This window comes from Monodelphis domestica, chromosome 1 (assembly GCF_027887165.1).
Source record: "Monodelphis domestica isolate mMonDom1 chromosome 1, mMonDom1.pri, whole genome shotgun sequence".
In the NCBI taxonomy this organism is placed as follows: Eukaryota; Metazoa; Chordata; class Mammalia; order Didelphimorphia; family Didelphidae; genus Monodelphis; species Monodelphis domestica.
Window position 1 is genome coordinate 457,043,018 of NC_077227.1, and position 27,729 is coordinate 457,070,746.

General features: G+C 45.6%; 1 protein-coding gene and 1 long non-coding RNA gene across 2 annotated transcripts in view; one reads left to right on the forward strand and one right to left on the reverse strand.

Moving 5' to 3' along the window:
- CDH22 (cadherin 22) overlaps positions 1-23,963 on the reverse strand; it is a 154,026-nt gene extending 130,063 nt beyond the window's left edge. The window contains 1 exon segment of the mRNA XM_056812366.1: positions 23,498-23,963. The gene's annotated coding sequence lies outside the window, so the exon portion shown is untranslated.
- LOC103101758 (uncharacterized) overlaps positions 1-25,319 on the forward strand; it is a 29,916-nt gene extending 4,597 nt beyond the window's left edge. Inside the window, exons 2-3 of the long non-coding RNA XR_008915322.1 lie at positions 7,984-8,197; positions 25,091-25,319. This is a non-coding gene — a long non-coding RNA (uncharacterized LOC103101758). The remainder of the gene's footprint in view (positions 1-7,983; positions 8,198-25,090) is intronic.
- Positions 25,320-27,729: the final 2,410 nt, after the last annotated feature.

Here is a 27,729-nt window from a genome sequence, read left to right on the forward strand (position 1 = left end):
TGGGTGAATATGATAGTTGTCTTTGAAGGGATATCATGGGGGGATGACTAGTTCTGTTTGGTCCTAGAGAAAGGAGAAATGGTTGCAGAGAAGCAGATTTTAATTACTATATAAGGGTCATGGGCAGGAGAAAACAACCAATAGAATTCCCTAAAGATGGAATAGATTGCCTTGAGAAGTACAGAGTTATTCCTTACTGGAAACCTTCCAGCAAGATCTGGATGACCCCATACCAGGGATACTGTCAAGGGGATTACTGAGCAGGCATGTATTGGCTTAGTTATACTCTGAGGCTCCTTCTAGTTCTGAAGGTTTAGGTGATTCTGGGATTCTGGGACAAGAACCCAAGCCTTCTAGCCTCCCAATGCTGGACTCTCTCCATTGCACCTGCTGTTGAAAATGTACTAATCCTGGATCACTGAGAGTCCCCAGGGTCATAGATTAATTGGAGTTTTGCACCTGGCTTTATCCTTAAACTCTTTCCTACACAGGCACCTCAGAATCACAATCTCAGGAGCATATGAGATCAGGACTGGTCTACGGAGACCATCCAGGTGCACTAGGACCTCAAAGGGAATCCCAAATGCAATAGCAGTCCTGACAAGTGGTCAAGAGAAATCCATTCTCCACTTGAAGACCTCCATTAAAGGGAAGTCTACTGTCTCCAAAGGTGACCCATTCTACTCCTACACATGGAGTGGGAGGTTTGAGTTAAGGCTTCCACTTACATCATCCCTAAACCTTCCTCTCCAACTTTTTACCCTTTGCTTCCCATTGTACCTCTTCAGGACAAAGCAGAACAGGTCTAATGCACCTTAGCCATGAGGGCCATCCAAATACCTGAATGTAGTTATAAGATCCACCCTAAGGCTTCTCTTTTCCTGGTTAAACATCCTCAGATATGCGATTCAGTCCTTGTAAGGCATTGTTTACAGTTCTGTCACCATCCTCATCATTATCCTCCAGTTCAATGATGTTGAATCTATGACACGGTTGCCAAAGATAACACACAGAACACTCTCTGTGGGCATGAAAGCATCCTCCCACCCCTCCCAACCCCCCCCCAGTTCGTTATTAGAAAGGTAGATGGACTCAGGTGGAGCTGCACCCTTCCTCCTCTCCACTGTGCCTGATGACATTTTTTCATATCATCCACCACTCTGCCCAGCAGACCAATGGGAGTGCATGGTAGGTAGGGTGGATGGATCACAGTCATTTTCAGTTGGATCCAACTCTTCATGACTCCATTTGGGGTTTTCTTGGCAGAGATCCTGGAGTGGTCTGCTATTTCTTCCTCCAGCTCATTTTACAGATGAAAAAACTGAGGCAAACAGGGTTAATTGACTTGCCCAGGGTCATTCAGCTAATAAGTAGCTGAGGTTAGATTTTTAACTTAGGAAGATTCATTTTCCTGAATCAAATCCTAACACTCTATTCACTGCATCACCTAGTTATGGTACCTAGCACCAGGTATAATCCCCTAGTTGTAGTCTGATCAAAACAGAAGATAGCAGGATTATCACCTTACTCATTCTCTAACTAAGATAGTATTGACTACATTTCTAACTGCAATGCCACACAATAGACTCATATTGGGAAACTGTGCCCAAGAGAAGTTAAGACACTCTACTCTGAACTGCCTAAGTCCACAAAACCCAATCTTCACTCTGATCATTTTCTTCCAGTTCATGTTAATACACATACCCTTAACACATTTTTCTCCTTTTTACTCAAAGGACTATAATCAAATCAGCATCACCATTATTTCTGAAAAGTGAATGTCAGTGGATTTCCCTATTGTTTTGCTCATCATCCTGTTCCTTCCCAGACTCAAACTTTCTTCCCTATCCAGCACTCCCCTATTTGTGTTTTCTCCCTCTATTAGAAGGTAAACTCCTCATTTTTCATTCATTTATTTATTCACTCATTCATTCATTTAATTCAATCATTGTTTGTTGTACTCTAAAACACTAAATCTTTCTTGCCTAAATGGCTAATTTTGCCTTTTCCACCTTGTACTTGTAACATTGAATTTTTGAATACATGTCAGATGTTTCATTTATTCCTATTAAATTTGGCCCTATTAGATCCATCATTCTAGTCTGTTAAGATTTTTTTCAAATCTTAAATCTGTCATCCAATATATTAGTTATCCCTTCCAGCTCTGCGTCATTTGCAAATCTGATGGATATGCCATCTGCTTCTTTACCCAAGTCTCTGATAATTTTTAAAAAAGGGGGGTTTGTGTAGATTCCCTGGATTCTCCTAAGAGCGTTCCTTCAAAAGTTGATCAACCTATTCATGTCTATTCTCTGGCTCAGATTATTAAGCCAGTTCCAAATGGACCTAATTGTACTCTCATTTGGCCCATATGTCTCCACCTCCTTCCATAAGAAATTGCCTGATAGATTTTATTAAATAGTTGCTAAAATCTAGGTGAAATCTAGCTACAGCATTTAGCTGAAACAAAATGAAGTTAGTCTGGCATGACCTCCTTTTGAAGAAGCCATATTGGTTCTTAGTGATCACTGTATTCTTTTGTAAATGTTAACAATCTATCCATTTAATAGCATGATTTTGCCAGAAGCCAAAATGAAGCTTACCACTCTACAGCTGACAGACTGCACAAGCTTTCTTGCTTTCTTTCTTTTTTTAAATCTCTGATCCTAAGACATTTCTCACATTCTCCAGGATATTTTCTAAGATCTCTGATGTCAGCTCAAAAATTATTCAAGTACTAATTAAAACAGATGATGATCTTCCTAAGCAAACCCTTTAGAAGTGGATAATCCAACATCATAGGTTTACATTCAATTGCTTTGCTAAAAGAATCATTAGAGTTAAAGCTAGAGATAATTTATTCCAACTCTTTCAGATTACAAATGAGGAAACTGAGGCTCAGAGAGAGCCTCGGTTGAAGAGAGTGCCCAAGGGTCTAAAGTCATATTTGGAATAAGCAGCAGAGTTTAGATTTGGAGCTGAGGTTTTTTGACTGATGTTCAAAAGAGTTCTGGACTTTGGAGTCAGAGAACTGTAATTTGAACCATTACTGGCCATGTGAGCTTGAGGGAATCATTTAACCTCACTGAACCTCTTATTTCCTTAGTTATACAATGTAAAGGCAGCTTAGTTGACCTCTAACCTTTCAGTGCCAAATCTCTGATACTCTGCCTCTAATCCATTGCTTCTACCATTATGAGATCATGCTTTCTGATCAGAAAGAAGTCTCCTTACTTTGGTTACCCTCTGGGTACTCAATCTCACAGGCTCCCTCTCTAAATCTGAGGAAACTAGAAGATGAGAGATAAGATTCCAAAGAATCTGTCCAGCAAGAAAGGGGAAATTTATCCCCATTTACAAATAGCCAACCAAGACTCACTGTGGGGAAATAATTTGGCCATGGTGGGTCACTGAGCTGTTTTTACTACTTTAGAGCAAAATCTGAGTCGAAATAGGTGGCTTGGTATGGTGGGGAGAGGGGATAAATTAGAAAAGGAGAGAACAGGGAAGAGGAGGAGAAGCATCCTGACAAGACTGAGAGAAGCCCAAAGAGGTCATGGCCTCTGTCTAATATAATCAGAATAATAATTATAGACTGCTTCTTGAAAGTGCATTCATATCCAATATTTCATTTCCTTTCACATCTATTATATATATATCAGGCTTAGCTTCTAAAAATTCTAACAGGATGTTTCTATGGTTCTATGATGTCATCAATTCATTCATTTATTCAACAAACATTTATTAAGCACCTGCTGTTTATGAGGACCTAAGCTAAGTCCTGAGGCAGATACAAAGTTTAGAGAAGATAGTATTCCTACCCTAGTCTAGAGGAAACAACACCGGTAAAGATGAGTGCGATGCACAATATGACCTGACAAGTGCCTTAGGTCTAAGGGGGAAGGTCTTTACTGACTGGGGAGATCAGGGAAGACTTGATAGAGACAATACTCATATGGGCTTTTGAAGGTGGGCAGAGACTCTACTGAAAATGTCTCATCTCACCCTAAAAATACTCTGAGGATGTTAGTATCATCTCTATCAAGACCCAGATAGGTTAAATGGCTCAGTCAGGGACACAGAAATGAGGTAGATAGTAGAGCTGATTTTAGAATTCAGACCCAAGGCCCATTCCATGAATAGGGCGTACTGCCATTGATACCATTGTATTGATTCAAAGTAGGCTAGGATTCCCATATTTCCCATGTATGGCATATTGTACTAGATTTCAGGACCTTTGCCCATTTATAATTGTGTTGGGAGGCAGTGAGGACGGTAATAATAATGATAACTAGCATTTATATAGTGCCTGGTAGCTAGGTAGTACAGTGGGTACAGTACCAGACCTGAGGCAGGAGGACTTGTATTCAAATCCAGCTTCAGACACTTACTAGTTGTGTAATCCTGGACAAGTCATTTAACTTTGCCTCAGTTTCCTCATCTGTAAAAAATGAGCTGGAGAAGGAAATGACAAAACATTTCAGTATCTTTGCCAAAAAAAGCCCCGAATGGTGGGAGGCAGCTGGGTGGCTCAGTGGATTGAGAACCAGGCCTAGAGATGAAAAGTCCTAGTTTCAAATCTGGTCTCAGACACTTCCCAGCTGTGTGACTCTGGGCAAGTCACTTGACCCCCATTGTCTAGCCCTTACTGCTCTTCTGCCTTGGAGCTAATACACAGTATTGACTCCAAGACAGAAGGTAAGGGTTTAAAAAAAAAGAAAGCCCTGAATGGGGTCATGAATAGTCAGACATGACTAAACAACATATAGTACCTACTACTGTGCACCAGGCACTATGTTAAGCACTTAACAAATATTATCTCATTCGAACCTCTCAACAACCCTGAAGGTAGGTACTATTATTATTCCTCCCATTATTCATTTAAGGAAACTGAGGCAAATAATTTAAGTAACTTGCTTAGGGACACACAGCTAGTATGGTCACATTTGAACTCAAGTCTTTCTAACTCTTAAGCCTAGCATTCAACCCACAATGCCACTTAAATTGCTAGGAAAAGGCCTAGCCTGGAAGTAACGTGACCTAAGTTCTAGTCTCTGGAATGTCACTAACTTGCTTTATGCCTAAAGACAAGTCGTTTCCTCTCTTTGGGTTTTGGTTTCTGTATTTACAAAATAAAAGCAAAAGGCTAAATAACAGCTAAAGAGTTATTCAACTTTCTTTGCTCCAGGACCCCTTCTAGCTCTTGACATTCTCTGGTTTTGTGAATTGATAATGACAACAATGCCATATCTGAGCCATGTTACATATTCTTTTAAAGCTTTTGGAGTCTCTAGAAAAAAATTAAAGACTCATCTAGACCTGACTTTCTGACAGCCTGTATAGCATCAAGCTGAGCAGCCCTCATGTTATTCTGTGGGGAGCCTGTGGCTAACGTAGAACTAACAGTCCCTCTCTTCTTCTCCCTCCTCAGTCTCTCTTCTCTCAACAGAGAACAAGACACAAAAAGGAAGGGAAAAAGGAAACATTTATTAAGTACTTACTATGTGCCAGGGACTGTGCTAAGCACTTTACAAATATCATCTCAATAGAGTCTCACAATAATCCTTCAAGGTATGTGCCATTATTATCCCCATTCTAGCGATGAGGAGACTGAGGCAGAGAGGTTTCATGACTCATCCAGAGTCACACAACTATTAAGTATCTGAGGTGGGATTCAAACTCCAGACTTCCTGATTCCAGGTCCAGGGCCACCTAGATACTTCCTAAGTCCTTAAGGTAAATCAGCTTCTTTGTATCTATAAAGTGCTTTTTACAATTTCCCAAACCACCTTCTCAGTTGCTCCTCAACATAGCCCTGTCAGACCAGACAGTTTTGTTATCCTCTCTCTCTCCCTCCCATCTCACTCGTGTGTGTGTGTGTGTGTGTGTGTGTGTGTGTGTGTGTGTGTGTGTGTCTCCAAACTGGGAAGAGAACTCAAGTGTCTGTACTTTTTCATTTGGAGTTTTGTTGTTTTGTTTTGCTTGCTATTTTTTAACGTCATGAGGGATTCAAAGAAGCACAGGACATAGTCTCTGTCCTCAAGGAGCTCACTGTCATAGAGGCAAAATCAATGCATATAAAAAGGTACCAATACCAGGAAGTATTTGCTAAGAGGTGAATGAGCCATACAAGCAGTAAGACCTAGAAAAGTTTAGATAAGGGCAAGATTGCTATGAGCAAGGGTGGTTAGGGAAATAAGTCATGGAGGGAGCAGGTTGGATTTTATTGGGGCCTCCTTAAAGGAAGAGAAAGATTCAGATTGACAGAGAGGATGTGTGTGTGTGTGGGGGGGGTTTGGAATAGTCCAAGTCAAAGCCAAAATAAGCCTGATGAAGGAGGGGAGGATGTATGGGCCATTCTGGCTGGGATGGACAGTACATGGAGGGGCAATCCTATTTCACAGAATTCCAGGACCTTATAGTTACTTAAGAATCTTAGAATCAGAGAACCTTTGAAAAAGAGCTTTATTCTATCTTAGGACTATAGAGTCTTGCAAATACAGAATCTTAGAATCTTAAACCCATAGAATCTTGGAATCATTGACTCATAGAAACTTTGACTCATCGAATCTTCAAATATTAGACTTGGCAGGGCCCTTAGAGACTATCTCATCTAAACCCCTCATTTTGAACAGGAGAAAACTGAGACCCAGAAAGGAAAAGGGCTGTCTCAGCTGCTGGGGCAGAAGGGGGGTGGGAAGGGAGGAGGGTCATATACCCAATGACTGGAGTGTTGAAGAGAGGGGAATGGAAGGAAGTCGGCACTTCCCCATTTATTACCTCTGGGCTCTCCAATGCCTGACTACCAGGCAGAAATGACAAAATAAAAAGGAAGAGAAAAAAATGCGAGCTACAGCCAGAATAAAATCAGGGCAAATAGAATAAAGCCTGACAGCCAAGTATAAATAAATATTCGTAAAAGAGTTAAAGGACAGATTAAAATAAAAACACCAAAAGCAATTCTTACCCCCTGACAAATGCAGTGTGAATTGGGTTCTTTTAATCAAATGTTTGGCAGGTATATGAATTATTTATAATTCAATATCGTGTGGTTAAATGGAAAATGGAAGATGTTTTCAGCATCTTGTCTCAGCCCCCGCCTCTCCCTGAGGAAGCATCCCCTAAGTTTTCTCCAGGGAAAAGAAGGCTGAACCCCAATGCTTTGGTTAGTGTTAGGATCATTCATTAATTGATTCCCCTGATCTCACGGTGCAGGAAAGACCTGATTTAGAAGTCGAGAGACTTGGGATAGCTTCTGAATCTGCCCTTAACTAACTGTATGACCTTGGGCAAGTATCTTCCCTCCTCTGGACCTCAGTTCTTTTATCTATACACAAAGGGAACCGGATCAGATAATAATTAAAGTCCTTCTTGAGTTCCAAAAGTCCCTGTTAGAAGTCCCTGACACCTATTTCACTTGCCCCCTTGCCCCACCTCCATGCTCTGACCATGGATTAGAGTTAGGGTTAATGACTTTATTGTATCACAGTATAAGAGGCATAGGACTGGAGTCAAGAGAGCTGGCTATGTTCTGCTCCCAGTTCTACCACTAACTGGCTTTGTAACCTTAAGCAACTTGAGATCTAATAACTCCTACTACCAGGCACTCAGTTGTCTCCTCTGTGAAATGGGGATAATATTGCCCATCCAGCCTCGAAAGGGTTATGTGAATTTAGTCACAGAAAGTTGTGATAATGGGACCAAGAAGGGCCTGCCTGGTTGTTACCCCCCCCCAAAAAAAAACAGTTTCTCCTGAAGGGCCCATTGCCTGAGAGAAATAATAACAGCTGACCTTTAAAGTTTACAAACTGCTTTTCATACATTGTCACATTAGATGATGAAAAGGAAGAGACTTGTTCAGGATATTCTGGATCTTTGGCCATTTTCCCACTCCATCAGGTGATGCCTCCTCTCACCAAGTGGACCTGGTCTGAGATCAGTTTGGCTCAGTCACCTTTCTCTCTCCACTCTGTTCCCATCCAGCCATCACTCCCTGGAGGACGGTAGAGCTGGTCCCCAAAGGTGTCACATCCTGTGACAGAGGTACTCTCGGACCCTAGAAGGCCCGCAAGGCTCTTAGTGAAGGAAGGGGAAAGGAGAGAAGCCAACTGGGAAGATGTGCTGACTAACTTCCCTGTGGCAGATGAATGAGTTCTCAGCACTAACAAACGGCTGTCGGAAAGGTGGAAGAATGAAGGTAATTAGTCCCTTTAATGCCGATTTCAGACTAATCTTTCACACTTAAGAAAATTGTTCCAATGATTTTCTTATTTTCAGGGGAACTCGTTAAATAAGAATTAGAAAATAGATAAGGTAATAGATAAGAAAATGGGTTTTGCCAACCAACAGCAGCCAAAACACTTGAGGAGCAAGCCGGGGTGGGGCACACCTGGAAGTGAATGTCCTTGGGGGAACCAGGGGGTGTGGAAAGGACCCCCTGAGCCCAAACTTTAAGCTAGTGGTTGAGACTCAGTCCTCCTGGCTGCCACAAAGACTCAGAGCATAGAATGTCAGGTCTAGAAGGGCCTTTAGGACATCTGATGTCAGAACCATAAAGGGTCTTAGAGCTGGGGGAGACTTTAGAGCCTGGAAAGATGGAATGTTAAAACTGTAAGAGACCTCAGAACTTAGAATATAGAATGTTACACCTGGAAGGAACCCTGAAACACAGAATATCAGAACTAGAAAGCACATTGGAACTTAGACATAAAACATTAGGACTAGCAGGGACCTTGGAAATATAATCATAGAATGTTAGAGCTGGAAGTACCTTTAAATACCACCTACTCGAAACTCCTCATTTTACAGAGGAGGATCTTAAGGATATGAGAACAGAGATGACTTGCCCAAGGTCTCACACACACAGTGAGTTGGTATCACTGTCTGGAACAAGTCCCAGATCTCCTGAATCCCGTTAGAATTGCCTCTCCTTCCCTCCCTCCCCTTTCTTCAGGATCCACTCAGAATCCTGGTATCCCTTATGGCAGTAGAATTCTGGTCTCTTCTCCCACAGAGGTGGAGAAGGGGGATGAGAGATGGAGGAGTCAGAGGAGCCCAACATGGGCCCCTCCTCAGCCATACTGTCATGCCATGTTTTCCTCCCTGGTATCATTTCCCTGGCATGATCTCTAGTGTCTCTGTGTGAAGGTTTCACCCCATTAGCCTTGCTTAAAAAAGTGCAGCCGGGCCTGGGCCTGTTATTGCCCACATAAATCAGGAGGCTTTGAATACGGAACACCTTTAAATAAACAGCTGATGGGAGTGAAGTTCCAAGATCATTATTAATAGCTTTTCATTTGTGTGGCCGCTGTGCTGTGACATTCTTTCCCAGCAGAAAGCCTTCGCTTCCAGCCCCCGGTACATCTGATCCCCCGAGTCCTCCAGTCAGAATGAATGACTGTACCTTTGTGTTAATTGCATACACCGTTCCACAAACTGAATACTAATATTAACTAGCAGGAGGAGAGGTGGGTCTGATGGCAGAGGGGCTCAGGAGCTGTCCTGCCCACCTAGGAGAAGGCACAGGGCACAAGGGGTCAGCAGGGTAGAAAAAGCAGATGGGATGCCTACTTGGGCTGCCTGGAGGAGGCAGACTGAGCATGGCACCTGGCCAGATCCAGTCTGAGAGGGGTTGGAAAGAGGCTGCAGGAAAGGAAAGAGCTGCTCCTAAGCTCTGGGCTCAGGGTCCCTAATTCAATTCTAGTCAACAAACATTTATTAAGCCTCTATTATGTACAAGGCATTATACTAGCTACCGGATGATGATAACTCCCATTTCTACAGTGCTGTAAGTCTTACTTTCCTCACAATTACCTATAAGAGAAGTAATACACGTGTTACTCTTCCCATTTTACAGATGAGGAAACTGAGACTCCTGAGGAACTTGCCCCAAATCCCAGAGCTAGAAAGTGTCAAAGGTGGGAGTTGAAATCATGTTTCCTGACTCAAAGTCTACCATTTTCCACCACAACTCCCTGCCTTTCAGATAACCCCAAACCTTCTACCCCACTCACATCTGCTGGCAGCCACAGAAAGAGAGGTGAATGGAAGTGCCAGGCTGTTCAGTTGCAACCCTGAGTGGAGCAGGGAGCAAGGGCAGGCATCCAGGGCCAGCAGAGACTGCTCTGTTCTTCTGGACACATGACAAGGCTTGGACCAATTATCATTGTGCCCATGTCCTGCCCATTCGGCAACATCAAAGGCAAATGTGACCCAGTCACTAGTGAAATGACTACAACCAAAGCATGGCATTTCTTTGGCCTTTAGGGCTATGAGTTTAATGGGATTGTGCGTTTAGATTAAGATGTAAGGTTTACACATAAGATTTAAAGTTACAGTTTAGAATGAGGGCCTACAATATTGTCCTTGGCCCACATTTGGACTTGTAAAATGTCCATCCTAGAAGAAACCTAAGAATATATCAAGAGCTGCCTGATACCTTGGAACAAAGAATATCAGAGCTAGAAATGATCTAAGAAAATAGATTTCACAGCTAGAGTCAACCTTAAAATCATGTAGATTTGGGGCAGCTGGGTGGCTCAGTAGGTTGAGAGCCAGTCCTAGAGATGGGCTCAAATCTGACCTCAGATACTTCCAAGCTGGGTGACCCTGGGCAAGTCCCTTAATCCCCCGCCCTTGCCTGGCCCTTGCCACTCTTCTGCCTTAGAACTAGTACATAGTAGTGCCTCTAAGATGAAAGGTAATGGCTTAAAAAATCATGTAGTCCAATGCCCTCATTTTACAAATAGAGAAACTGAGGTTCAGATAGACTAAGGAATTTCCCTAGGATCTCAAAGTAGTAAGTAGCAAAGGTAGGATTTGAACCCAAGGTTTAGAGTTCAAAGTCCAGAACTCTTCCTTCCACATAATATTGGATTTAAGGGATTTAGTCTTTAGGATTGGAATTTAGAATAAAACTATGGATACTGAAGCTTGGATTTAGAGTTTAGGATGAAGATTTTGGATTAGGATTCAAGATTTGGTTATAAAGTTTGGGGTTAGAGTCAGGAATTGGACCCAGAATTTGGGAACAGATTTTAACCCTTTGGGTTTAGGCTAGGTATTGGAATGTGGGGTTGGGTGTTTGAGACAGTATTTTCCACTCCACAGAAACTGGCCCACAGTAGCCATCCCCACAGTCTTTTTTTGACTTATTTAGATCTTTAGCTGGGTTGAAAAATCTGCCCTGTCCTAAGAACTATCTGGGTTAAATGATTTGCTCAGGGCAATACAGCTTGGAAGTGTCAGAGGTCAAGTTTGAACTCAGGTCCTCCTGACTCCAGGCCTGGATCTCTAGCCACAGGGCCTCCTAGCTGCCACAAGCTTTATACGAAATGCTTTACAGATATTCCCTCAGGAGCAACTGGGTAAGAGTAGATAGAGTACCAAGCCTGGAATTAAGAGGACCTGGGTTCAAATTTGACTACAGATACTTCCTAGTTATATGACCCTGATCAAGTCACTTAGCTCTGTTTGCCTAGCCCTTATTCTTCTGTCTTAGAGTTATTACTAAGACAGAAAGTAAGGGATTTTATATACATATATTTATATATCTGTATATATACTCTCTATCTATATTCTATATATATATGTATATATATATACATATATAATGCATATATATGTACACACACACACAGGGTTATATGTGCTATTATTTTATCCCTATCTTACAGTTGAGGAAACTGAGACAGATAGAGGTTTAGTGACTTGCCCAGAGTCACACAGCTAGTGTTTGAGGCTGAATTTGAATTCAGGCCCTCCTGCCTCAAAACCTAGAGTTCTATCCACTGTGCTATGTTAGGCTGCCTCTTAGGCATCTCAATAAGATCTTTTGATTTAACTCCCTCATTTTTCAGAGAAGAAAATTTTTCAGTGGGGGAAAGTAATTGCCTATGGTCACAGACTAAGGTAGTAGCAGAGCTGGGACTCGAACTAGGTCTCCTGACTATCTTAGAATCAATACTATATATTTGTTCCAAGGCAGAAGAGTGGTAGTGGCTAGGCAATGGGGGTTAAGTGACTTGCCCAGGGTCACATAGCTAGGAAGTGTCTGAGACCAGATTTAAACCCAGGTCCTCTCTTCTCCAGGCCTGACTCTCTATCCACTGAGCCACTAGCTGCTCACCTCTACCTGGGTGCTTTTTAAACCTCAAAACATTTCCAGCTGAGAAGCCAGCTTGGGGCCTGGAGCATTCTAAATGGGGTCTCTAGTATAAGCCCCCAGAGACTCAGAGGAAAGGAAAAATGGTTAGGAACCAGTCTGGCTGCATGTAGCTGCATGTAGAAGAACTGTGAGAAATGAATGGGGAGGTAGATTGGGGTCAGGTTGTGAATAGCATCAAATGTTGAACCAAGATGTTTGAGCTGTATTCTGCAGAAATCAAGAACCCTGGGAGTATTGAGTAGCAAAAAGGTGGGATAAAAGTGGGATCCAGAACCACCCTTGGAATTCTGGGAAACAAATCCCCCCCAAGGAGCCCCCTAGGCTCTGGACTCTCCTACCATGTGGAAGAGCTGAAACCCTGAGGTTGCCTGAGATCAGAAGTTTCAGGAAGGGGAGATATCTTTCCCTCAGCCAGCAGGGACAGTCCACCCAGAATATCAGGCCTTCTGGCAAAGTATTCTGGGGTTCAGGGTACTGAATTCCACAGAGGGTCTGACAAGAAAAAGCATACCCTCTTAGTAAAGAACACAGGCTGGGAATGAGAAGAATTATTAAATTATTAAAAGGCCTTAATACTAGTCCCAATTCTTTCACTTCTAGCTACTGACCTTGGGCAAGTCCCTTACCCTCCTCCCTAGGCCTTGATTTCCTCTTGTTTACAAGAGGGAGTTGGCCTAAACTCTTTGTTCTAAGGTTCTTTCTAGAACTAATATTTTATGACCTAGGGCCATGTTGGCAAATCTATGGCACACATGCCAGAGTGCCAGAGAGGGATACTTCCCTCCCCCTCTCCTCACATTCCTGAGGACATTTCTCACATGACCTGCCCCTCTGCCCAGCACCCCAATGGGAATGTTTCCTCCATTCCCTGTCTGGGATGGGGGGGGGGTGCTCACATGTGGCATGAGGGTTGCAGTTTGGGTACTTGGTCTCTAAAAGGTTCGCTATCACTGTTCTAGGCTCCTTTCCGATCTAACATTCCATGTTCTCTTTCAAGATCCCTTCCAATGTTAGTTTTCTGTGTTCTAAGGTTCCCAGGATATAAGAGCACAGGAAAGGGCATTGAAGTTGGGGGTCAAAATTCTTAAGTTAGCATTCCAGCTCTGTCATTTAGCTGCTTTGGAACCGTGAGCAAATCAGTCTCTTCCAGCCTGTTCCCCAGCTGCAAAAATGAATGTGATAGATAATAATTATCCTGGCTTTACAGGGTTGTTGTGGGGAGAGAGTTTTATAAACCTTAATGTGGTATAGCAATGTGAATAGATAATAACAATAATGATCCTTTCTGCTCTAAATCCTGAAAAATGGGGACAATAATACTCATCCAGGATATAGGAAAAAACACTGGATTTTGAGCTTTAAGGCCTGGATTCAAATCCTAGTTCTACCACTTATTACTTTTGTATCCTTAACCTGAGCCTCAGTTTTCTCAGCAGCTAAAAAATGAGGTGGGGCAGCTGGGTGGCTCAATGGAGTGAGAGCCCGGCCCAGAGATGGGAGGTCCTAGGTTCATATCTGACCTCAGACACTTCCTAGCTTTTCCTGGGCAAATCACTTAACCCCGCCTCCACCCCCCATTGCCTAGTTTTTTACTACTCTTCTGCCTTGGAACCAACACCCAGTATTGATTCTAAGATGGAAGGTAAGGTTGGGTTTTTTTTTAAACGAAGAAACTGTATTGGGTGATCTCTGGAGTTCAAATTCTAAATCTATGATGTTTTAATTATCCCATCTGAAGGCAAGGTGCTAAGCCAGATGATTTATAAGACCTCTCTTTCCCTCCTTCCATTCTCCCTAGATCTCCATAGCTCACCCCTCGCCAGCACGTGTGTGTAAAAGGGTCAATGAGGGTTTGGGGCTGAGGTAGGCAGGCTGATTAGGTTTCTACCAGGTCTATTGTCTAGGACCAATGAAGAGTCTCTATAGGAGAAAGCCCTGAGCCAAAGCAAGAGTCAGGAGGCCCCCACTCGGCCCCAGACTGGTTCTATGGTGGTAAGCAGTGAATTGTTTTGTGCCTCAGTCTTCTCAACTGTAAAATGAAAGTTGAACTAAGTGGCTGCTGTCTAAGGCCCCTTCCAGCCCTGAAATTTTATGACAATGTGAATAAATGAGAGATAAGAAGTAGGGCCTGCAGAGGCTGAGAGACAGAGTAGGGACAGCTCCCTGGCCCGATGCCAAGCCAGCCCCCAAACCAAAGGAAAGAAGCAGAAAAGGAACCCTACTCTTTTCCCCTTCCCCAAAATGAAGCAAGGGACTGGTTCAAAAGCTCAGCAACAGGCTTGGGAAAGGTAATGTACTGGAAATAGGAAAGGCCAGCAGGGAGCTGTGCTGGACTGAGCTGGGGCTGGGGCTGGGGGCGGGGGAGGGGAGGAGCTCCGCCAGGTTTGAGGGACGAGTTAACAGCTCAATTGTTACTTCAATTACACGGATTATTTGAAAACAATGTTATGAATTTCATCACTGACAGTCCCAGGAAACGGCTGCCATGGCAACAGGGGAAAATAACAGGGTCTGGATGGCCAATCAGAAGTTCCCTCCTCAACCTTACCAGGGACTCCATTCCTAAAAAGTCCTTCAGCACCCAGGGCCCCCTCCTTGGGGAAAGCCAGGGGGAGCATGATAGATAGGAAAAAAGGGAGAAGGAGGAGGCAAGAGGGAGGCAGCTGATAGGGTGCAAGGGTTCAGAAGACTTGGGTTCTAAGTTCTAGCTCTGACATTGACTTTCTTGGTGAGTTTAGGCAAGTCACCTTCTCTGCAGGGCTCAGTTTCCCCCTCTGTAAAATGAGAGAATTTTGCTAGACAGCAATCTCAAAGGGAGCTTTCAGTTCTAATAATAGTGAGGGAAATGCTCCTCTGCTGTCAGAGAACATGGCTTTTACCACTTATCAACGATATGACCTTGGACAGCTCCCTCACCTCTCTGGCCTCAAATTCTCCAAGGGCAAAAGGAAAGGGTCGGAAACGATAACTTCCAAAGGCCTCTTCCAGCTCTACTCTAGGATCCTGTGATTATCCATCCTGAACTACTTTTCAGCTCTGACATCCTAGGCGCTATATTCTAAGATCCCTTCTATTTCCCTCTATTGAGGCCAAAAAGGAAGGACTTTGGGAGAGATTCCTGTGGACTCAAGTAATCTAGGAAGACTTCCTTGGGAAGATTAGCCTTGATCTGGGCCCTAACAGATGGAAAGGATTCTTTGGCAAGATTAGAGATGAAGGTGGGGGGCCAGGATTGAGGTGAAAAGACTGGGAGTAACCTTGGAAGCATCCTGACCTGGGTGGAGCCAATGCTCTGCATACCCTAGACACTTAATAAATGTTTACTGAATAACTGGCTAGAGCAGAGGGTATGTGTTAAAAGCAATGGGAGATTCAGTTGGAAAGGAGGATTGGATTTGATGTGAGAAGCCATGGGGAGCCATCATTGGCAGGGGAATCTCTTTCCCTTTCCCCTCCACTCTCTAAATCTCTTCTTCCCTCTTTTTCTTGCTCACTGCAGCGCAATTTCCCAAAGCATTTTTCCTAATTTGTGATTGTTTTTAACCCAGCGGCAGGCAGCATTTCTGGCATCTCACAGCCCACGAGTGCCACCAACGCGTCCAGTCTTTCTTCCCTCAGAGCTCCCACAGAGTGACAGAATGTCAGAGTTGGGAGGGCCCTCAGAGCATAACATATAGACTGTTACAGTTGGAAGAGACCCCTTAAAAGAGGTCATCTATTCCAGTGTCCATCCTTTCTACTTTATAAATGGAGAAACAAAGGACCAAAGAAAGGATCAGGGTCACACAGGAAATCAGAGGTACAGACAAGATACTCAGTGTCACCTCTTATCACCCTCTATTGTGTTTTCTACCCCCAACCTGCAACAGATGATCAGGAACACCTCATTGGGTACTCTGTGGGAGACCAAGAGACCATGTGTTCATGGTGAGGTGAAAAGAGCAATGAATTCAGAGCCAGAGGACTTGGGTTTGAATCCTAACTCTGCTACTTATTACCTAGGTGAACTTGTCTAAGTCATTTTTACTCTGATATTCAGTTCCCTCCTCTGTGAAATAAGGGATTGCTTAGAAAATGTCTAAGGCCACTTTTAGCTGGAAATACTATGTTTCTATGTCTGTGATGTATGCCCCATCCCTGCCTATCTTGGTAGGCTGATCAAATTGGAAGGAGTCCTCTGGCACTTAATGTTTGCCAGGTTGAGATCCTAAACCAATGGGCCAGAGTGTGGAAATAACCACTTGTGAGAGGGAATAGGAGTGTGCCAGATATGAGGGGGCAGGGCATGTGTAAGTATGGACAGTGAAAGGTACAGAAGTCTGCCAGATATCAAGGGACAGGGCATGTGTAAATGGGGAGTGAATGGGGACATATGGATTCCAACAGAGAAAACAAAGAAGGGGAAACAGCAATGGAGTCCCAATGTTTGGAGAGGGAGAAGGAATTAGATGGGTAAAGAGTGGGCAGAAAGAGATCTCAACTGTCTGCCTAAGGCTATAAAATGAGGGGGTTGGAGTACATTATTTCTAGGTCCCTTCTAGTATGGTATTTCTTTTGTCTGAGACAGAGAAAAATGGGCAATCTCTTTCACTTTCTGAACCCTAGGTTCTCCATTTATAAAAAAGAATAGGAGATAATGAAAAGAGACTTCAGGCAGAAGACATAGGTTCAAATTCTAACTGACATTTACTACTTGTGAAACCTTGGTAAGTCACATAGCTTCTTTTGGCCTCTGTTTCTTCATCTGTAAAATGATAGGGCTAGACTACATGACCTATAAAGTCCTCTTCCAGCTCTAAATCTAGAGTCCTTTGACAATAGAGATCTTCAAGATCTCTTGTAGTTCAGGCATTCTCTGGTTTTTCTTTGTTCATATACTCAAATGAGGAACTCCTTCCAATAGTCTTTAAAAAAAACCCTTAACTTCAGTCTTAAAATTGTTACTAAGTATAGTTCCAAGGCAGAAGAACAGAAAGAGCTAGGCAATTGGGGTTAAATGACTTGCCCAGGGTCAAACATCTGGGTAGTGTCTGAGGTCAGGTTTGAACCCAGGACCTCCCAACTCCATGCCTAGCTTACTATCTACTCAACCATTTAGCTGCCACTCCTCCCAACAGTCTTACCCCCCAAAGAGGTTTTCCCAAAGGGCCCTGAGCAAACTCACTCAGACCCTCCCACAGGGACCATGGTTCCCACATCACCCACACCACCCCACAGAAGCTCAAGGCTCACTAAGGCTGGGGATCTGGCTGCTCTACTGCTCATTAGCCAAGTTCATTAAGGAAGACAAATGACCCGTGTCCAGCCTCCATGCATCAGCAGCTCCACCTGAGGGTGAGAGGGAGGAGGAAATAGACAGGCTGCTTAGAGGAAGTGCTGGCAACTCTGGATGCTTCTGCCTACATTGTAGGCCTGGGATTAACAGAGGAGAGGATCCCTGGCCCTTTAAATAAAACCCAGTAGCATGAAATAATCCTGTTGACACTGCTATCCAAGTTTGGGAAGAGTAGCACTGGACAAGCTGAGGGCAGCTCTCCTATTCATTTCCACTCCCCAGAGCTGACAACAGGAGGGGCAGCACCAGGAATTAAGCCAGTTCCACATAAATGCGGAGAGTCGGCTCCCTGCCCGGCTGGGTCACTGCCTCCAGGAAGTCCCCTACATCCCTGGCTGGTCATGTTTGAGGGATGAGCCTTTGGCTGAATCCTAAAAAGGCAGCTGGACATAGCTTTAAGCTGGAATAGGTTCCTACCCACCCTGCAGTCCTCGAGACATAAAAGAGGGGGGAGAAAGTAAAAGAGAGGGAGGAGAGGAGAAAAAGAAGATATTAGGAAAGAGAAAAGAAGAAGAAAGAAGGATTGGGGAGAAAACATGGATAATGGGTAAAAATGGGATGGGGAAGGGGAAAAAACAAGGAAGAGATTTGGGGTTTTTCAAAGGTATGCTATGCATACCCCAGATCTTCTCCTCAGAGTACTGCAGGGATTCTTGGCTGGAATAAATCCTCCATACTCCAGGATGGGGCTCCTCTCACTTGTAAGAAGGGGAAGAAGGAATGGAGGAGGGAAAAATATGGCACAGAAAAGGAGAACTCAGGTAAACAGGTACAGAATTGGGTTCCTGAGAAGGATCTCAGAAAGCAACTAGTCCAAGCCCCTAATTTTACAGATGGAGAAACTGAAACCAAGATAGGAGGAATAATTTGTCCAAGCTTACATAGTCAATAAGTGGTAGAACCAGGATTATCACTCATAACTTCCTATTTTCTCCTGCTTCTGAAAAAAAGGAGTTAACATTTGCATCACATAGATTTCAAACTGTTAAGAGGAAAAGGATTTGTAACTATAAGGCTGAGTTGTGCCTTTAAGGGCATTTGAGATCACAAGTTCTAGGCAATAAACACATAGAACATGGGCTGTCTAGTTTCTCCAAACAGAGAAATAAACATCTACAGAGAAGGATCACAAGACAAATCCATTCTATTCTACTAATATTGACTGTGCAAGGCTCAGCAATAGATACAAAGATGCATGACAGTTTCTGCCACCAAGATGTCATCCTTCCTTTCTTCTTTCTTTCCTTCCCTCCTTCCTTCCTTTTTCTTCCCTTTGGCTCTGCGTCTGTCTCTGAAATAATAATAAGAATAAGAACAGCTAGCATTTATGTAGTGCCTACTATGTGCCCAGCACAAGACTAAGCACTATGTGAATATTTAATTTGATCCTCATAAGAACCCTGGAAGGTAGGTACTATTTTGTTCTCATTTTACAGTTGAGAAAACTGAGGAAAATATGGGTCAAGTGGCTGACACTGTGTGTGATCACACAGTAATTGTCTAGAGTTGAATTTGAACTCAGTTCTTCCTGCCTCCAGATCTTTATCCACTTTACCACCTAGCTGCTGTCTCTTTCTTTCTTTATGTCTCTGTCTATCCCTCTATCTATCCCCCTTTTCCTCCCTTCCTTTCACTCTCTCTCTCCACCTTGGAGAAAAACAACTACAGTATAGCTAAAGTCTTCCCTCATTGATCCCCAATTGTCTTCTGAGAGAAGAAAGGCATATTATCTCCTTTCAATGAAAAATCTCTACTCCTCGAAATGGCATAAACCCTTTTTCACTTCACATACCCCCATCCTCTTTATTAGATTAAATTATTATGCCCATTGTGGTGATTGGAAAACTCTCAGCTTGTAGCCTTCTGATGAGAAAGTTTCAGCCTTTCTCAGGAATCCCATGATAACAACATCAACATTAACAATGAGAAGACCCAGAAATGAAAAGGAGGGATCAGTATATAAGCTGTCTTAAAGATATTACAGATAGCCTAGTGGGATGTGAGTACTTGGTTCAGAGCCAAGCACTCTCTCTTCCTGGGAGTGGTAGGGGTCAATGGACTAAGCTTTGGTGAGTTTTCTGCTCAGATCTGCCTCTTGTCTCTTGCTTCCCACTTCCTTTTCAAAGCCCCATATCAGCCCTCTCTGACTCCCCAGCTGTCTATTGCCCTGAGAGAGAGCTTTGAGTTCCCAGCCCCAGGGCTGGCATCCCCATGGAGCTATGCTCTCAGCAGCACCTGCCAGCCCAACTCCATCATCAATCCCCTCTCCCTGGCCCCAGCTCTGCATTTGCTGCTGCCTGAGTTATATAAACAGGAATCAGTGGCTCTCGGAATACCTGAGGCTGCATTTCCAAAAGGAGCTTCCTGATAAAAAAAAAATCATCAGAAAGAGAAAGGAAAATAATTTAATTGACTAGGTCCCCTTGCTCTAAAACAGCTCTAAACTTTGCTAACTCTTCTTTTCCATCTTGGAGAAGGGAGCCCCTCCAGAGCCCCTCCCAACATCCATCCTTCTCAGGGCTTCCAATCAGAACTGCTAGGAGGAAGGGAGAAAGCTTCCTCAAGATCTTTGCAACTTGTAGGGCTGGAATTGGTCCAGAAGTCATTTCTTCCAGTCCCCTGTATCCACATAGTGTATTAGAGTGCAAAGAATGAGAGTTTAAAAGTCTAGGTTTGAGATCCAGCTCTGCCATTTAGTAACTGTGGGAGACCTTGGTCAAGTCATAACCCTCTTTAAGCAGCAATTTCCTTGGCTGGCAAATGAGGAGATAAGACTGGTTGATTGCTAAGGTCTCTTCCAGCTCTTGGAGACCATGATTCTTTTTTATATACTTAATCACCTTGGACACTGATTCCCTTTCATGTACCTAAGTACCAACTACACCAAACCCATAATCTGACTGGCATAGTTTCATAGCTCTCAGGAAGGAAACAAGCATTTATTAAGCACCAGTTACTATGTGCCAGGCACTGTTCTCCATATTTTGTGATTGAGAAAATTGAGGCAGAAAGAGATTAAAGTGACTTGCCCAAATTCATACAACCAGTATGTGTCTGGGACTAGATTTGAACTCAGGTCTTTCTGACTCTAGGCCCAGAGCTCTCTCCACTGTACCACTAAGCTGCCTCAGATAAATATCACAATACTGTCTAACTGACAGTCAGCCATAGTCAAATTATTTTTTGTGCCCAACAAATTTCTCCTGCAGCAATTTCTCCATGTTAAAAAGAGAACTGCTGAACTCAAAACAACTCAAAAATCACTAAAAGGCCTCAGTTTGGAACCTCCTGGTTTCTGGTCTCTTGGTCGGACCTCCTCCTGTGATATTAATGAAAGAAAGCACTAAATTTGGAGTACAAGTCCTGAGTTCAAATCCTAGCTCTATCACTTTATGATCTATGGGACTGTGGGGAAGTCATATCCCTTCTCTGAGTTTGTTTCCTCCTTCTTGGCATAAGGGAATTTGATTAAATGATCTCTAAGGCGTGTTCCATTTCTAAGTGTATGAGCCCATGGCCTCCACCAGATCAAGATGTGAGGTGAGAGGATTAGACTTAAGGCTGTCTCTGGGGCCAGCCTGCAAAAAGGTGCTGAAGCTGCTTGGCCCAGGCCTATAGTTGGCGGGCAGGCAGCCAAGCTCAGGCTGCTGATAGAGTATCTGTCCCTGCTTTTCACACTCAGCTCGATGGCCCAGGCCCCAGCTCCTGATCCTGAGAGGCCCCTGGAGGGTAGCGTTTGAACTTCTCTAATGGACTTTCCTTCACATAACTAAGGGCAATGAGTCCTCCTGCTCCCCAAAGCAGGACGAATTGAAGAGTCTGCAGGGAGATTCCACATGAGAGGAGGAAGGAAAGCAATAGACACTGGAAACAGTAACTAAGTGAAAGGAAGAGGAGTACAGAGGTAGGGGAGAAGTGGATCAGAGGTAGGGGTACAAGAGAACTACAGAAAAAGGGGGCATTGATTAGTGAAAAGTAAACTGGTGGGATTGGGATTTAGGAGATTAATTATAAATATGAGGATGAAGGATGGGATTGATTGTTGGGAACAGAAATGTGTTAATTATAGTGAGGGGAGAGGGAGACTAGTGATAAGTGGAGATAGAGTGATAAATGTGGGGGTAGAAGTGGGTAGAGTGATTGCTGGAAGTGGAATACAGAAGGAGACAAGGAATATGTCCAGTGGTTTCTGGACTGAGGCCAGAGCCAGGCAAGCTGGCTCTGGAAGCCTGGAAATCCTATAAAACTTCCTTCTTGTGGGAGAAAATCTTAGCAGTGTCTCCAGATGTATGGGAGGGTGACCCTAGTGAGGCCAGGTAGAACCACAGAGGAGGCATTCAGATGCCAGGGCCCCTCTTCTCTGTCAGAAAAGGTGTGCCAGGAGTGGAGAGTCCAGCACCTGTCTGGCCCCAGCCCAGCTGTCTTGATCTGATCCTTTCTCCAGTCTCATTCTGTTTCTCTTCCCTTCACTCAGACCCCATGCAGAACAAAACTGTCTCCAAGGCAAAGGCGAGAACTAGCCCTCCTCCCTGCAGGTAGGGAGGGAGTAAAGCCTAGGCAAGCTACTAAGAAGAACTTACAGGCCTGCCTAGTCTGGCCCTAGGCCCCTCCACGAGAAGATGCTTCCTTTTCTCCTATGCCTCTGCAGTCCTGGAGCACCGCCCCCAAGTCCTGGAGAGGTCAATGGGGCAGGGGAGGAAGGCCAATAAGTTCTCTAGCAATCCCTTTCCTCCTGGAAAGGCCACAGCGCCATCCATTGTTTGATATAAGCGGCTTCCCCCAGACTTCTTTGGCTGTTTCTGTAGAAGTCTCCTTCCTCGCACCCCCTCCATGTCCCCAGCCTCTGCCCCAGCTACAGTCCCAGACCCAGCCCAGACCGGTCCAGACCCCTGCCCCCAATCCAACAGTTATGTCTGTGGGTCAGACAGGCTGAGAACGGGAGAGAGGCAACCCTGCAGGAGAGGGGGCAGTGCAGGGCCTCTGGGGGCGTCCTTCAGGCGGCAGCTCCAGGCTTGGTATGAAGGCGTCCTGGCCAGCCTAGACTTGGGGTGTGATGGGCGGGGGCGTGGAGTGGGAGCGGGCTGAGCTGGCAGAGTGCAGGCAGGGGCCCAGGGAGCCGGCGATTGCAGCGTTGCAGAGCTGTGGCTGTTAATATTGCTTCCCGTCCCACAGGGCAAAACACAATAATACACACACGCCCAGTATTTCCTGGGAACATCTAGCCCCTGCGCAGGCTGTCACTCGACCCCGCCTCTGAGAGGCTTCCCCATAACCCGGAGCCTGGGAGCCCCAGGTAGCTCGGCGCAGCCTCCACCCCCACCCACCCCAAACCCCACCACCACCACATACACCCCAGAAAGGCAGTCCCCTCGGATAACCATCCCCCCCGCGCCCCGCCTGGTGATGCACCCCCTCCCATCGGGCTCCGGGATGCTTCGTTCTCCCGCCCCCAGCTGTGCAGCGCCCCAAGGCAGGGGGGCTGCGTCCGTCCGGTCTCTGCAATTAGGAAGCACGCGTCTCCGTCCGCTTCTCCTTCGGAGCTGGGCGGGGAAAGCATGTTCCCGACCCGGAGGAGAAGGAAGAGAGCGAGGCAGAGCCCCAGGAGCCCCAGGTCGGCTTTGCGCTTGCCGGGAAACGGGGAGCAAAGGAGCAGGGGAAAGTTTGAACCGAGAAAACTCCCTCCCCACTAATGCGGGAGGGCAAAGCGGGAAGGGGTGGAAGGTGGCGGGGGACAATAGCAGGAGGCTCCCCTTGCCCTCGGATCCGGGTCGGGAGGGTGGGGGGGGAGTGGATACGAAGAGATAGACCCGGGAAATCCGTGTTCCCAGCCCCTCCCCCTGCTAGGAGGTGGCTGCACAGACCACCAGCTCCCTCTGCGCCCCAAACCTTGCTTTGCCATCTTTTGCCTTCCAGTCTCTGGTGCCCGCCCCGTCCCGCCCCGTCCCGTCCCATCCCCCATTTCCCTCGGGGGAGCCCCGAAGTGCTGCAGCTCCTACCTCGGGTGAGAGACCTTGGGACTCCCCCAGTCCTGCAACGCACGAGTTCTACTCTCCCTTTGGATTATCCACGGCCGCGGAGGCGCTTGGGGATCCCCTCTCCAGCCCCGGCCTGGCTCTCGGCAACTCGGGGCCAGGGATCTTTGTGCCCTGGGAAACGGAACCTGGCAAGAGGGCTGGGAGCACAGGCACAGCCTGGCACATGGGATCCCCAGATGGGAGGAGGAGGCTCCAGCCAGACTCTGGAGCCGAGCGCCGGCCGCACTGAGAATACCGAGGGAGAGAGGGAGGGACGGACAGCGTGAATGAGTGTGTGTGTGTTGTGTATGTGTGTGGTATGGGGTGTTGTGTGTGTGTGCGTGTGCGTGTGTGTGTGTGTGTGTGAGAGAGAGAGAGAGAAAGAGAGAGAGAGAGAGAGAGAGAGAGAGAGAGAGAGAGAGAGAGAGAGAGAGAGAGAGAGAGTGCGTGTCTGACTAGGGGGGATGTGTGTAAGGGACAGATACCTTCCTCCCACCAGCCTCTGCTGGAGACTGTGAGAATACACACGCAGGTTGGAGTGGCAAACTGGGAGGAGAATGGTACTGACCCCAGGGCCTTGGCTTCTTGTGGAATATAAAACTGGAAAGGACTTTAGAGATTATCTAGTAATGTGAGCTAGATTCTAGTCCATTCTTCTCATTAGATAGAACTAAGAAACCAGAGAGCAGAAAAGCCTTGGCCAAGCTCATAAAAGGAGTTAGTTAATGGCAGAGTCAGAACTAGAACTCGGGTCTTTTTACCCTGAGGCCAAGCTCTTTCTACTATATGGCTTCATCTGACCCCTGTGCCTCAAACCTAGTGATATTGTTGTGCATCTCTTGAAGATCCAGGGTCCAGGGAGAACATCTAAGGTACCCCTTCTTGATTCTCCCAGCCTTGCCTTTTTCATTTCCTGATCCTTGAATGCTGAAGGAAATGGGGGGGGGGGGGGTGGAGTAACGGAGGGAAGCCTACAGAAGGCTTAATTCTATTCCAGGCCTCCAGAACACAGGGCAGTTTAATGAGAGTGGGGTGGGAGTGCCATAGAGACAGGACAGAGGACCTAGAATAAGGCCCTCTGGACCCCAAAGCATCAAATATCTTCACTGAGTGATTGATAGAAGGCTCCTCTTCCGAATTAGGACATTAAAGTGACAGAGAATGGATAGAGAGCTAGACAAAAAACCTTTTTCCCTGTGCTTCATTTGGAGCACAGATGAAGAAAACCCGGAAAGGAACTCCATATCTCTGTTGATTCAACCTTTTCCTCCAAGAGTTGGTTTTAGGGGTAGGGAAGAGTATATGCAAGTCCATCCTAAACACTATATAGAAGGAATCTGTATGGACCCTAGTGGCAATTCCAGCCCCAGTGGAGAGAAAGGATAGAGGAGAAAACAAGCCTATGAGTTTTAAAAATAAGGAAGAAGGATCAGAGAGGTTGTAATTTACCTACAATCCTCCAGCTGGCAAAGCTAAGAACTTAAACTGAGGTCTTCTGATTCCAAATTAATGCTCTTTATATTATATAGTCTCCCTTTCCATCATTATTCACTTATTCACTTAATCTCTTCATAGGTATTTATTGAATGCTTACTATGTACCAGCCCTGTGCTAGGCAACAAGGAGGACTCCACCTGGCTGAATCTATTTCAATTGCAACTGGAGGATAATAGTCACTATCCTGCCAGTGTCACTGGGGTATTGTGAAGAACCAATGGGATAACAATAATGTGCTTGGGAGAACTTCTTAACTATAAAGTGCCATAGAAACAAATGTAAGGGATTATCATCAGGATGCAAAAAAAAAAACAACGTAAAACAAGCAAGGGCCGGCCCATTAGCCTCCCCAGAACCCCTGCTGTAATGCTATGATGTCTTGAAGTATGTATGTATGTATGTATGTATGTATGTATGTATCTATCTATCTATCTATCTATCTATATCTATCTATCTATCTATCTATATCTATCTATATATATCTATCTATCTATCTATCTATATATATATATATATATATATATATATATATATATAGAGAGAGAGAGAGAGAGAGAGAGAGAGAGAGAGAGAGAATCCTATCAGTCATTCAATAGTCATTCCTTTTTACAACTACAGGGACCTTCCACAGATAGGTACTGAGAGCTTGAGGATATTTTGACTACAAGGCATACTGCCTTGAAGGCTGATTCTTTCTCACTAGGCCCACTCCCCCCCCCCCCGCCCCCCAGTCCTGGGCCCAGTCTGTGTGACTGGTGCAGTTGAATCCTCAGCCATCAAAATCTTCCTTTGGAAATATAAGTCCCAGGAGGGAAGAGGGCTTTTTGTCTGCCCATAAGAGTCTAACACAGCAGGTGCTGGGGAAATAAGAATTACTAGCAGTTAAATAATACTTTTATCAGCTTCTCATTTGATCCTCAAAATAGCCCTGTGAAATATGTAGCATATCACCCCCACTTTGCAGGAGGGGAAACTGAGGCAAAGAAAAAGGAAATAACTTGTTCTCGGTCACATAGCAAGATAGGTACTCTGCCAGAACTTGAATCCAGATTTCCTGATTCAGTCTTTACCATCATGGTGCCACTCTCATGAAAGGATAGGTTTTTCCCTTCCCCCACTTTGGCCCCTAAACTCCCAAGCCTACTCCTGACTTTATTTTCAAGTAGATTCTTTGTAGCTGAGCCTTCATCCCATCCCCATCCCATCCCCCAGAGCCCCGATGGGCTCCTTCCTTTTCATTGATCTCTCCCGCCCTTCTCTTTGTATTTCCCCTCCTTCTGTCTATCTTTCTCTTCCCTGCTTTTCTCTATTCTTAGCCTGACTCTTTATGCTTGCAGGGACCCGCAGTTCCTGGCTCTGCTGGCCCTCCCCCTCCCTTGCTTTCTTCTTTCCCCAACCCCCACAAACTTACTTGAGCAATTTTCTATGACTGCTGTCTCCCCAGTTCTTTGGATCTCTCTGTCCCTCTGGGTCTTTCTCTCCAACCCCACGCCCATTACTTGGGACCATTTACATAGGCAGCTCTCAGTTTGGTCCTCTTATTTCGGTCTCTGCCTATCTATCTGTCTGTCTCTTTCTCTCCTTTCTCCCTCTCTCTCTGAGTCTCCCTCTGTTTGCTCGGACCATAGCTCTCTTCTTCGGTCTTCCCTGCCTCTCTCTTTTTGTCTTTTTCTTCCTTCCCCTTCTCCTGGACTCCAGGGTACTTTTTTCTACAGTCGCTGCCTTGGGTCCTTCTCAGTGTGTTTCCCTTATCCTGGTTCTCTATCCTTCTTGGATCTTTCTCTCTCTGTCTCTCCTCTGCCTCCCTCCTTCCCCCCCTCTTTCTCTCTACTTTCTCTCCCTCTCTCTCTCCTTCCTTTCCCCCTCGCCCCTCTATATCCCCATCCCTCTCTCAGATCTCCGCCCCCTCCCTCCGCGTCCCCAGTCTTTCTCCTCCCTCCCCAGGTCCCCTCTCTCTCCTGCTGCCCGACGCCCCCCCGCGTTGCCTTTGTCTGTAGGAGTTGAAAGTTAAAAGCTTTCCCAAGTTGATCGGGAGTAGCTTTTCCCGGCGCCTTTCATCTCCACAGCACATTTGTAAAACGGCACAGACGGAGAGGCCGTGACATGAACAACTAAGACACCTCGGAGCCGAGCTGGACCAGAGAGGCGAGGCGAGAGCGCCTGCAGCGCCGGGGCCCATTCTCACATGCACAGCCAGACACTCCACCCCGTATTATATTCCGCGGCGCCCCCCACCCCATGCCTGGGTCCCTTCTCCCGCCCTCGCACCCCCCTCAAAGCGCTGGAAACTGGGTGTCCATCGCTTCTCTGATTCTGGCCGCCCTCGTGGCCCCCAGGCGCCCCTCGCAAGACAGAAGGGGCAGCTGCCTGCCCCGGGGTCCTCGTGGTCTCCCTCCGCCTCTTCCCCACCGGGCTAGCGGCTCCTCCCGGGAGAAGCAATTAGCAGCCTCCTCACCGGGAGAGCGAACCCGTCACGGAGCTAGTGGGAGGGAGCCGGGCGGGAGCGAAGGAGGCGGAGGAGGGGCGGGGGACGGTGGTTCAGAACAGCAGCTGGGGGCGGGGACAGAACTCAGATCATCAAACGCCTGAGCTGGGGGAGCCCTTGGATCAGAGAATGTTAGAAAACAGAACATTAGAGCTGGGAGAGCCCTTGGAACGAGGAATGTTAGAAAAATAGAACGCCAGAATTGAAGAACTCTTAGAACAATGGGATGCTA